This window comes from Oryctolagus cuniculus, chromosome 15 (genome assembly GCF_051225735.1).
Source record: "Oryctolagus cuniculus isolate XC-2025 breed Fujian yellow rabbit chromosome 15, ASM5122573v1, whole genome shotgun sequence".
Lineage (NCBI taxonomy): Eukaryota > Metazoa > Chordata > Mammalia > Lagomorpha > Leporidae > Oryctolagus > Oryctolagus cuniculus.
Window position 1 is genome coordinate 21510252 of NC_142881.1, and position 11504 is coordinate 21521755.

General features: G+C 40.6%; 1 long non-coding RNA gene across 2 annotated transcripts in view; it reads left to right on the top strand.

The window, feature by feature from the left end:
- LOC149121929 (uncharacterized) overlaps window positions 1–11158 on the top strand; it is a 74361-nt gene extending 63203 nt beyond the window's left edge. The window contains exons 2-4 of one of the 2 annotated variants that reach the window (XR_016221174.1): window positions 2464–2573; window positions 7767–7896; window positions 10661–11158. This is a non-coding gene — a long non-coding RNA (uncharacterized LOC149121929). The remainder of the gene's footprint in view (window positions 1–2463; window positions 2574–7766; window positions 7897–10660) is intronic. The other variant, XR_016221173.1, reaches the window with a different exon arrangement.
- Window positions 11159–11504: the final 346 nt, after the last annotated feature.

Genomic DNA, 11504 nt, shown 5'->3' on the forward strand with positions numbered 1-11504 from the left:
GGCCCCACCATTGGCTTTTGTGATTGACATCTGGGATGTCACAAGCAGCTTCCCATGTGCATCAGGAAGTGGGATGGGGGAGCAATTAAATGATAATGCTAATTATAGTGATTTTATAATGATGAAGGATCACTCTGATATCAAACTGAGTCTCACTGTGTGGGTTCCATGAACTGAACTGTTTTGGTTTGGCTGAGTTTACTTTACTCACAAGTTAAAACACAAAGTTGGCGGTCTTGGATTGGCCAGAAGAATAGGGTCCTTGGTTCTACTGCTGGAGGAGAGTCTTGCATCCCTTCTCCCAGTTGCTCGAGTCTTACACTCTGTCTACCAAGCCCTCTCAATACAATTTCTTTCTCTGCTTACTTTACAGGTATTAAAACTTCTTGCATGATCATTTTAGTTTTATTTTATTAAGTGCTGGTTTTGTAGCATAGTGGGCAAAGCCTCTTCCTCTGATGCCTGCATCCCAAATAGGTACCAGTTCCTGTCCCAGCTGCTCCATTCGTGATCCAGTTCTCTGCTAACAGCCTGGAAAAAGTGGCAGAAAATGGCCCAAGTGATTGGGCACCTGCATGCAAGATGAAGCTCTTGGCTTACCCCTGGCTGTTGTGGCCATCTGGAGGAATGAACCAGTGGATGGAAGATTTCTATTTCTCTCTGTCCTTCCTTTTTCCTCTCTCTCATTCTACCTTTCAAATAAATAAATCTTTTAAAAACTTATGTATTTGAAAAAGGCAAAATGGCAGAGTATCTAAGAGATCTTCCACCTGCTGGATCACTATTTGCTGGCATCTGGCTGAAGCAAGAAGCCAGATCTCCAAATCCCCTGTTGACTTCCCAGGAGCTTTAGCAGGGAGCTGGATTGGAAGCAGAGCAGTCAGGATTGGAATTGGAACTTAGATATGAGATGCTCGAATGGAAAGTGGTGCTTAACCAGCTTTGCTGCATAGCTGGACCCCTAACTCAGCTTTTTTTTTTTTTTTTATCAATTTGTAGAATTGCCTTTTCAAGTAAATTATCCAATGTGCTTATAAGAATGCCTACATCTGAGCTGGTTTGCAGTGTATGTAGATATTATGAATTGATTAAATATTTTACATTACTTAGCCGGGAAACACTGGCTGATTCTAAACCTGAATTATCCACTAACTAGCTGCAACCTCATGGATCATAAAGAGATGATGATCTTTACCTTGGCTAATCTGTTGAGCTTGTTAATTCTGTATGTACACACACATGCAGTGATTCAACATTGTTCCTGTTTCTCTAGCATTTCCCCTGTAGGCTAGAACATGGTGCACAATGTAAATGTTTGGTCAAGGTGTCTAGAGTTAGGACTGCAGAGTAGACCCCTACTGCAGGTAGGCCACCCCCATAGAGGAGTTGGCAGGTGCTCTGCTCTGGAGGCTGGGGCAGAGTCGGGTAGTGGAAGGTTGGTAGGTACACATCCAGTCCAGCTGAGTAGTAGGGTGGGATTTGTAGTTCTGGCAGTGCCACCCTCCTGGAAAGCCCACCAGTGCCCCCTCGGTCTGTGACTTCAATTCTACGTGGCAGCGTCTCCTGCCACTCCGGCAGTCCTGGTCCCTGGGCTACTACCTGTCTGATGCTGCCTTTATACTGCCAACTGTCACCCTATTTGGCTAGAGTTGATGTCCTGAGTGCCAGCCTCCCACTGCTGCCTGTGGAGGTGCGCACAGTGCCACTTTTGGTCTGGGATTCTCTCTCTACTCCAGAGACTAGAGAAGTTAGCAGGGGCAGCTGCTTGGCAGCCAGGCTGAGCAGGCTCCTCACCTGGGAGGTGCTCTTGGTCCTCTGCATGTGGAAAGCCTCTGGTGGTGGCTCCTGCTGATTTCCTATGCACTTGGGCTCCAACCATGGAGGTTTTCTCTCTTGCTATTCTCTTGTAGTCTCAGCTTGACCTATTTGCAGGCATGGTCCAAGATAGCCATAGGAGACTAAAGGTGGCGCAGATCTGAGGAGGGTGAGCCTGGCCAGAAGTGAGGAGCAGCCCTACTTGGAGCATTATTGAAGGGAGGTCACAGGATTCTGAGTTCCTGGTGAGATATGGTCATAACAAACCACATCCAGATGCCAGAGTTGAGATACCTTCACACAGGATCAAGCCATAGTGCACTGGTCTGGGCAGCATAGCAGGAATTGTGGAATTCTGGGGGCTGTGTTATGTGTCCAGGGGGGAGTCCATGGGCCTTGTGGACTTGGGTCGTGCTGTAAGGTAATGCTGTAAGGTCTCTCATCAGCAATCTTGCTTCACAATAAATCCTTGTATAGTGCCCCACCCCCCAACAAAGAATCTCTAATTTGTGATTCATTGCCACAGTATATGGAACTGAAACAAAACCAAAGTGAAATGTCTGGGATTTGGGGATGATAGTTGTAGATTTTCAGATCATCTGCAACATGTGCCTTTCATTTTATTTGTGATTTATTTTTATTTCGGAGAATCTTAATGTATCAGGACAAGACACTCTAACATCTCCTAGAAGACCCTGTGGATGCATGCATATCTGAATGAGCTGTGACGCATCATAGGTAGACCAGATACCCCTCTGGTAAGCCTCTGTTCTCCCTAGTGCCTTTCTTGAAAGGAGGTCTTACTCTTTGCTTTATGGAGTAGAAAATAAATCGGGAGATTACAGCAGACTGACCTTCCAGTGTGAGCAAGGGATTGTGCTGCAAACAAATCAGGCATTTGAGAGTGAAATTTAGATCCTTTGATCTTCTCTTCAGTGAGGTTTTAGGGTTTCCAGAACATTCTGCATGTCTGGGATCTAAGGAAGCTTGTCTAGGTTAAGCTAAACTTGGGAATTGCCCACAAAATAAAGAAGCTGCTTTGACCATTTAAAATGCAGCTCAAGACTGTCTAAAAGTGTGAAGTTTCCAGACTGTTCTTAAGCAGGCAAGAGACCATGCAAACTGTGGATGGCTAAAAATAAGATAAAATACAAATTGGAAACAGCTAAGAAATTGAGAATTTTATTGTTTTTAATATGCAATGATTATTCAGCCTAGCAATTTTCACAACGTTTGCATGTAAAATTTAATTGCCAGAAATCTTCCCAGAGATGCATATATATATGCATATATAATTAGAGATTGTGTTCATTTCTAGATATTTAATGTTACACTCATGAACATTTAAAAATAACAGACTACAACTTACGAATTCACTTGGTTCACAAATGTAGACTGCATTAAGACAAGTCATGATCAGGAGTTTAGTATTGATGTTTATGTCATGGGAACATACTCAGAATTGCTCCTCCCATCCAGCCTTCATTATGTGGGCTATGATTTTTGGAGTGGTGATCAACACAATCAAATAAATAGATCACAAATTTGTTCCCTCTATGTGTTAAGAACTCGCCCTCATTTCCCAACTTACCTTTGTAGTTCTCATGCCCTACACACTGTAATTAACCAATGCTGCATTCTAATCTGAATCTTAACAAACTGATACAATATTTCTACCTTAAATAGCTGTTTCTGATGTTAATGGAAAGTATTCAAAATGAACACATATCTATTGTCTAAGAAGCAAAGGTCATAAAAATGTTTTTTGCTGTGAAATACCATTCATGCATTAAAACTCCTTTATCTAGCTCATCTAGAGTGAAAAGGAGTGAGGGGTGTTTGGCACAGAGGCTAAAATGCTACTTGTGACTTCCAATTTTCATAACAGAGTGCATGGATTCAAGTCCCAGCTCCTTCTGATACCAGTTTCCTATTAATGTGCATCTTGGGAGGTGATGGCTCAAGTACTTGGAGTCCCTGAAACCCATGTGGGAGACCTGTGTTGTGTTCTAGGCTCATGGCTTCAGCCGGTCCTAGCCCCATTTCTTTCTCTCTCTCTCTCTCTCAATATAAAAAATTAAGAAAATAAAAAATATCTTTGGCTAATCAATTATACTAAGAACTGGTTCAAATAATTTCTACCCTCTTTGCCCATCTGTGGCTAGTTATAAATATAATTGAGATTATTGAGGGTAAAGCATAAAGAATGGCAGGCATAGAATCCAGGATAATGCAAAAGTACAGAAATGGTGGTTGCTAAGTGTTTTAGTTCCCTAACACATTTCACTCTACTCTGTAACCACCCTTCCCTAATACCAGAAACTGTTGCCTTACAACTTCTATACCCAAACACAAACAAAAACACACATGAACAGGTTACTGCAGTATAGAGTACTTCAAAAAGTTTGTGGGCAATACAATTAAAAGATAAGTTTACTTTGGTGCAATGATTTTTGCAGTTTATGCATAGTGTTTTCCTCAATCAGTACTTCTCCATGCACTCCTGTCCATTTCTCATATCTACATCCAGACTGAGGGGAGAGAAATCCAGTCATTGTTCAGGTCTTCAAAAACAAAGGTGTTCAGTTTCCCCCAGCTCTTTTTATCTGCTCTAGTTTCTCGGGAAGGGTCTTCAAATAGTACATAGAAATGCACACTATATTTTAATTGTTTCCATGAATTTTTGAAGTACCCTTTGGTGTTTATATAATATGTGTGTTTAAATGGGTTTGTATGAAGGAAATTTGACAGAATGAAAACCAAAATACAGGCCAGTGCCGCAGCTCACTAGGCTAATCCTCAGCCTGCGGCACCGGCACACCGGGTTCTAGTCCCGGTTGGGGCGCCAGATTCTGTCCCGGTTGCCCCTCTTCCAGGCCAGCTCTTTGCTATGGCCCGGGAGTGCAGTGGAGGATGGCCCAAGTCCTTGGGCCCTGCACCCGCATGGGAGACCAGGAGAAGCACCTGGCTCCTGCCATCGGATCAGCTCGCTGCGCCGGTCGCAGTGTGCTGGCCGCGGTGGCCATGAGAGGGTGAACCAATGGCAAAGGAAGACCTTTCTCTCTGTCTCTCTCTCACTGTCTGCTCTGCCTGTCAAAAAAAAAAAAAAATACATATGTCAATTCTGTGTCAGCTTCCTACATTGTGTAATGTTGGTAATTTGCTTATAATCCAAATATGATAATTTTTGTCTTTGGCTGCTTTTGATGCAGCTTCCTGCTAATGTGCATGGGAAGGCAGCAGAAGATGGCCCAATGAGCACTTGGATTGATTTGTTACATGAGTCTAGAGAGTATCTTCTCTTTCAGGCTTTAATGTACGACATAGAAGCAATTAATTTTTTAAGAAGTTATATTTTCAATAATTTAAGGTAGGAGCAGAGTAGACCTTTGGCTTGGAAACTCCATCTTCTTATGTAAAAGACTTTAACATGTGCTTATAGGTGCTGCTTTAGCGCTTCTCTCACCTTCTCATCTCTCCATTGGTAGTGTTGGAGTCTGCACTTGGTCATTCAGTGAGCAGAGATCCTGCAATCATTTAAGTTGTCCAGTGGACCATTTAATAGAGCCACTGGTCTTCTGTTAGAGAGTATACTTCTTTTAAAAAGGAGACTAGATTCTGTTGAAAGTTTGGACAGGAATACTTGGATTGATGCTTTTGATAGCTTTCATTTTTAAATGAGTTTGTTTATTTGAAAGAATTAACAGACACAGATAAAATTATATCTTCAGTCTGCTGGGGCACTCATGAAGTGGCCTCAACAGACAGGGCTGAGCCAGGCCAAAAGCAGGAGCTTCATCTGGGTCTCTGACTTATGGCAGGGGCGCAAGCACTTAGGTCATCTCAGCTGCTTTCCCAGGCACATTAGCAGGAAGCTGGAGGGAAGTGGAGCATCTGGGATACAAACCCATTTGCATATGGAATGCCAGTGTCAGAGGTGGCAATTTCACCCACTACACCAGAACGCTGACCCCAATAAGGTTTTTTACCTGATTTTTTAGACAAAACAATGGAAACAAAGTGATTTTTGTTTCTTGAGCTAGAAATTTTAAAAATTTCTATTTAAGATTTGTTTTTAGGCTATGTTTATAATTGAAATAAAATGTGTCAACCAAGGCAGGATATTTGATAAAATATACAGAGTGATAGCAGACAGCTCTAGTTTTGAATATCAGATTTCCTGTTTCTTTGGTATATAGTATTCAAAGGCCAGTTAACTTCTGTAGGTGGTGCCTGCCCAGCTATTGAAATATTTAAGAGGATACAAGATATGTCTTTAATGTGCTAACAAATAAAACATACTTTATTTTTGCTGTTTGTTTTTGTTAGACTAAAGAGTTTCTGGGGGCCAACACTGTAACATAGCTAGTAAAGCCTCGGCCTGCAACACGAGCATCCTATATGGGGGCTGGTTGGAGTCCCAGCTGCTCCACTTCCGATCTAGCTCTCTGTTATTGTGCCTGGGAAAGCAGTAGAAGATGGCCCCAGTGCTTGTTCCCTCCCATCCATGTGGGAGACCCAGAAGAAGCTCCTGACTTTGGTTTGGCCATCGAGGCCATTTGGGGACTAAGCCAGCAGATCTCTCTTTTTTTCCCTCTGTCTCTGTAATTTTGCTTTTCAAATAAATGAAGCAAATCTTTTTTAAAAAGTTTCTGGTATTGACTGAGCACATGTGAGAGTTAAGTAACTGAGTATGTTCAGCATACAAAGATGACACATAGATCTATTCCATTAGTGTAGCTCCAATATTAGACTATGTGTCATATGCAGGGTTCTGGTTATGTGGTTTATTACTCATTATCAAAACACACTGACCTTTATTAATACATACGTGTATCAATAGAAGTTCTTGAAATTTAAAATTTAAAAACATTCATTTATATCAAAGTGAAAAACTGATGTCTCTTTGAAAAGCAAGTTATAATATCTTCTTACATGTGATAGATTTATAGGAACAGTCTACAGAACTATGTTTATTGACTTGGTATAACCAGCATCTACTAGGAAGCTAAAACTGGAAAGAAAAAGCACATTCATGCTCTATCAGGACAGGTATCTGAATCTACGTTGTTAATGTTGTCTGTAGTATGAGGGATAATTAGTCTCTGAGAAAGGGCCTGGTGATTCCCTGTTCTGACACCTCTAGAAGAGGCAAATAATAATGCAAATGCTATTGCACTTTGCAGATACATCTACCTTTACATATCTATGTGTAAATGTATGTGCCTGTGTAGACCACATATTAGTATGATTTTTAGGAGAAGTAGGAAACAGACAAAGCTTTTAGTAGGAAAACATTTGGTTAGCACTTCCAGAACCATCTACAAGTATATGCCGATCACACTCAGCTCCCTCTTTATCATGTCTGAACCTACTTTGCTAACAAATATAAATAGGTTATTTCAAGTTGTGGAAAAGAGTGGGAAAGAAGAAAATGATTGCTTGAATTTTCCCCTAGATCTACTTTTTTCTTAAAAAAAGATTTATTTACTTATTTGAGATGCAGAGTTATAGACAGAGGGAGAGGCAGAGAGAGATAGATCTTCATCCACTGGTTCACTCCCCAGATGGCCACAAATGCCAGAGCTGGGCCAATCCACAGACAGGAGCCAGGAGATTCTTCTAGATCTGCCACGTGGGTACAGGGACCCAAGCACTTGGGCCATCTTCCACTGCTTTCCCAGGCCATAAGCAGCAAGCTGGATCAGAAGAGGGACAGCTGGGACACCAACTTGTGCCCATATGGGATGTTGGCACCACAGGTGGAAGCTTAGCCTACTATGCCAAAGCACTGGCCACTAGATCTGCTTTTCTTAACATAGAGAAGATGAGATCTCAGACTACAGAAGTTATGTGTGTATATGGTTGTGCATCCACACAAGTACACATGCAGTTTTGCCTGGAATACTCCTTGCGTGACTATTCTCTCTCAATCCATCGTTTCTCTACAGACTGTTTATCCACAGGGACTATGGAACAGACTTCTCCAATATAAGTTTCTTCAGTGAAAGAAGTATAGTGTTCCTTCATTCTACCAATACAATAGCATCTCTCATGAGGCTATGGATTACTTGAAATCTGGTGAGTGCAACAGAGGAGTTGCATTTTTAGTTTTATTTAACTTCACCTAGTTAGAATTTAAGTATTGATAGCTGCATTAGACCATGGTTAGCCTGTTGGTCAGTCTAATTACATAGTATTCCCGTTGTATGCCTTCGTCTGACTACCTTATACAAAGAGCATGTGAGCTTCACAAGTGCTGTGCTGAGTGATTCTAAATGGTGACGTGCTCATTTCATCCTGAAGGAAAAGTGCAAATGTGAATTAACCCATGAGTGAGGCCATCCTCAAATTATCGCCTCTCTCGGCCACCTCTCTATTCCCTGATAATGCTACCATGGGAATTTTAGCTCTGGGATCAAATCAGTTTCTCTCTCTCTCTCTCTCTCTCTTTCTCTCTCTCTCTCTCTCCTTATGAGAAAATAATTAACATATTTTATATCTGATGGCCTAGAAAACAGAATTAGATGCATCTAATGAAGTCAAAGCTGAAGGAATGAACTAGAGGTTTGGTTGGAGGCTGGGACTGCAAAAACATGTGGATGCTGTTTGCAATTCCAGCTTCTTTTCCCTGTTCCCATGAGAGTCTGTATCATGGCTCTGTTTTGTTTGTTTTATTTTATTACATAAGTTTAGCAGTTATTTCTTGTCTCTGATTTGATCTAGGCATGTACTGATAGAGACATGGAGAAATACATGTTTGCAGTCTTTCCCTCAAGCTTACCATCTGCCTGGGAAGATAAGTTAGCTAGCTCTTCACAAAGTAAAAGAGTAGGAATAGGTGAATTTATTTAACTATTTTTGTTAGGCCAGTCTTTGAAACTTACTTCCTGTAGGAAGTAGAACTTACGACTTTGTTGCCCGAATCAAGGAAGTAAACTGGAGCTGATGTAAATGCCTGGCATCTTGTTAGAATGCTGCTGGTGTGTTTCTGTTTCTCACATGACTTTTTGATGTAAATATTTATTTCCTTATAAGGTTTTGCTTTGTGGTATTAAAAAAAAAAAGCTTATAGGAGATAGCTTATAGGAGATATGCTAAAGGCTTCTACTTTGGTTTATCAAATGTCAATCTCTTTTCTATTCCTATTACTATCCTGGGCTTTTGTAAAGGATTGATTTATTCAAATTTGATTAAATAAATGAAAGGACATGAAAGTATAGCAGCTGTATTAGTCCAATTTTGTTGCTTTAACTCAAATAACTGAGAGGAGTTTCTTGGGTACAAAAAGGTTTATTTCATCTGTGGTTGGGGGTTAAAGGATTGAACAGCCCCTTAATGCTGTGTCTGGTGGAGCTGGTTATGGTGGATACAGAGGTAGGATCACACAGTGGGCCAGGCCAGGAAGCCAAGAGCACCTAGGCAGAATTTCAACTGAAACTCTGAAACCTCTCACAAGGACCACCCTCTGCAGGCACACCCTCAGTGACTCAATGACCCCTCCCTGTCTCCACTTTTCTGATGCCATCATTAGATCAGGTCTCTACCCTTAATCTGCCAAGCATTAACATGAGAACATTAGGATTTAAGCAGCTACACAGGTTTTGGGGAGACAGAACCTGCTGCACTTATAACAGATGCTCCTTAATTACTTGATTTACTTGACTGTCTTCCTTTTTGGAGCTGTCTTCCTGATAGGGTCTTGCATAAAGTTTACGGTTGGAAGTAGGTCTTGATACGAAAACCAATCAGAGACAGAGATAAAGCAAGAAGGTGGGAAAACAGAAAACATGTGACTGTAAGTGCTCTGAAAGATGGCCTAGAGTTACCTGACAATGTTAGCACCATGGCTGATGGAGAAAGTATTGACCACAGCCAGTTATGTGGAAACTGCAACCTAGTGACTGAATAGATGGACAGTCTTCTATTAATGTCAGCTTTAATTAAAAATGTTAAAATCATTCAGATAATTATACAAACTTTTAAAAATAAGTCTAACTACTACAATGTTTCCCTTGCAAGGAGTGTGGGTGATATTAAAAGTGATGACAAAGCAATCTTCCCAGCATTTCTTCCAACAAATCCCTCTTCTCTACAGAACTGGGATTTGGGTTGTAGTTCTAGAACTCTTTACCTAAACCAGAGTTCTGTTTTACTCTGAACTGGAGCTACAAGTGCCTATCTAAGGGATAGTATCTTCCAAGAAATAAATTACCCATTGAAGTAAGAATCCATGTCAGAGGCTGGCTCAATTCATTTCTTACTGGATTGCCATGTGTGGTTTCCTTTCTATTTCATTAAAGTTTTTAACAGAAGCTTATTTTTATTTGAAAATAATCCCATTTTGTAAAGGGTTAGCATATCTTATATGATCCTTCGTGCATTTCTGGGACACCCTCTCCTCTGTCTCCAAAGTCTACAGAAACCAAAGGAGAGGCTAAACTCATAGTTCACTCTGCTTTCTTAAGGAGAGTGTTACTATTATAAAACAGAATTGTAGGCATCAGTAAAATTATATGAAGTGCAGTAAAGCAGCTTGTTAGTGTGGAGTCAGAATCACCCAGTTTATGATTGCTGTGTAATTAATTATTAAAGGGTAAGACATTTGTGGAAATTATAAAATGTATTCTGTTAAGGTCAAGGTGGTTATGATTTAAGTTTAAATAACTTCTGCCTCTTTCTTGATCTTAGGATGCTCTGTTCCATTAGGAAAGTGAAGTTAAGAAATATTCACTATATAGGATCTAGTGAAGATCTTTAAAAAGCTAGTATTTCAAACCCTGTTTACTAATGATAGATCCTACTGGCATGCATTGATTCTGACATGATCTCCCTTGAATGGCAGCTTCCTATCAAGATAGAAGCCCTGGCTCCAGGTCATAGCTGCCGTTCACCACCTCTGTAAGATGGACTTAGTCACTTGGCTTCTGCGACCTGCTCTTCCCAGCTGTCAAAAAGCAACATCCTATTACCCACTTCCTCTAAGGACTGGAGCTAATGGCACAGGAAATTCTTGGCCCATACTGTGTGCACAGTGCTTCTACATCAACAATCTATTTTTTATAAAAAAAAAAAATTCTACAAGACAGCTTTTTGTGTACAAGCAAGGAGTCCTCGTGTTTACCAAAGGGGCAGATCTGTGATTGTTGGCCCATCTCTGACTTGCCCTGCATCTGTGAGCCAGTGCTTGAGACAGTCTTGGACTTTGTGTGAGAGTTGCTTGTTGTTGTTGTTTTTAAGTGCTGGGCTCTTTTCCATGGTAGCAAATGGGACAATTCTCCTTTTGGGCACTAATTCCTTATTTGTCAAATAATCATACAAACTTGAGTGTGGTATGACTGTACTTTGAATTAATGAAGTTTAAATCCTTGTTCTTAAGCTAAATGTGCTTCATTGTCCTTCATGAAGTGAGTTTATAATGCACTGACTTTATAAGGTTGTTATAAAGAAAACATTAACAGGAGTCAAATATTTAGCAGATGCTTTAGCATATATAGTACTGAAAACATTTTTAAATCATATGATTTCACTTTCCTCAAGTTATATTCATACCAAAATCTTCTGTATGCTTTAACATTCAGGGCCATATCCAAAACACCTCTTCCTCCCTATACCCAAGTCTCTTTTCAAATAACAGGGAAATGTTTCGTGATGTTTTAATTTTCCCCTCAATTATCATTATACAGAAA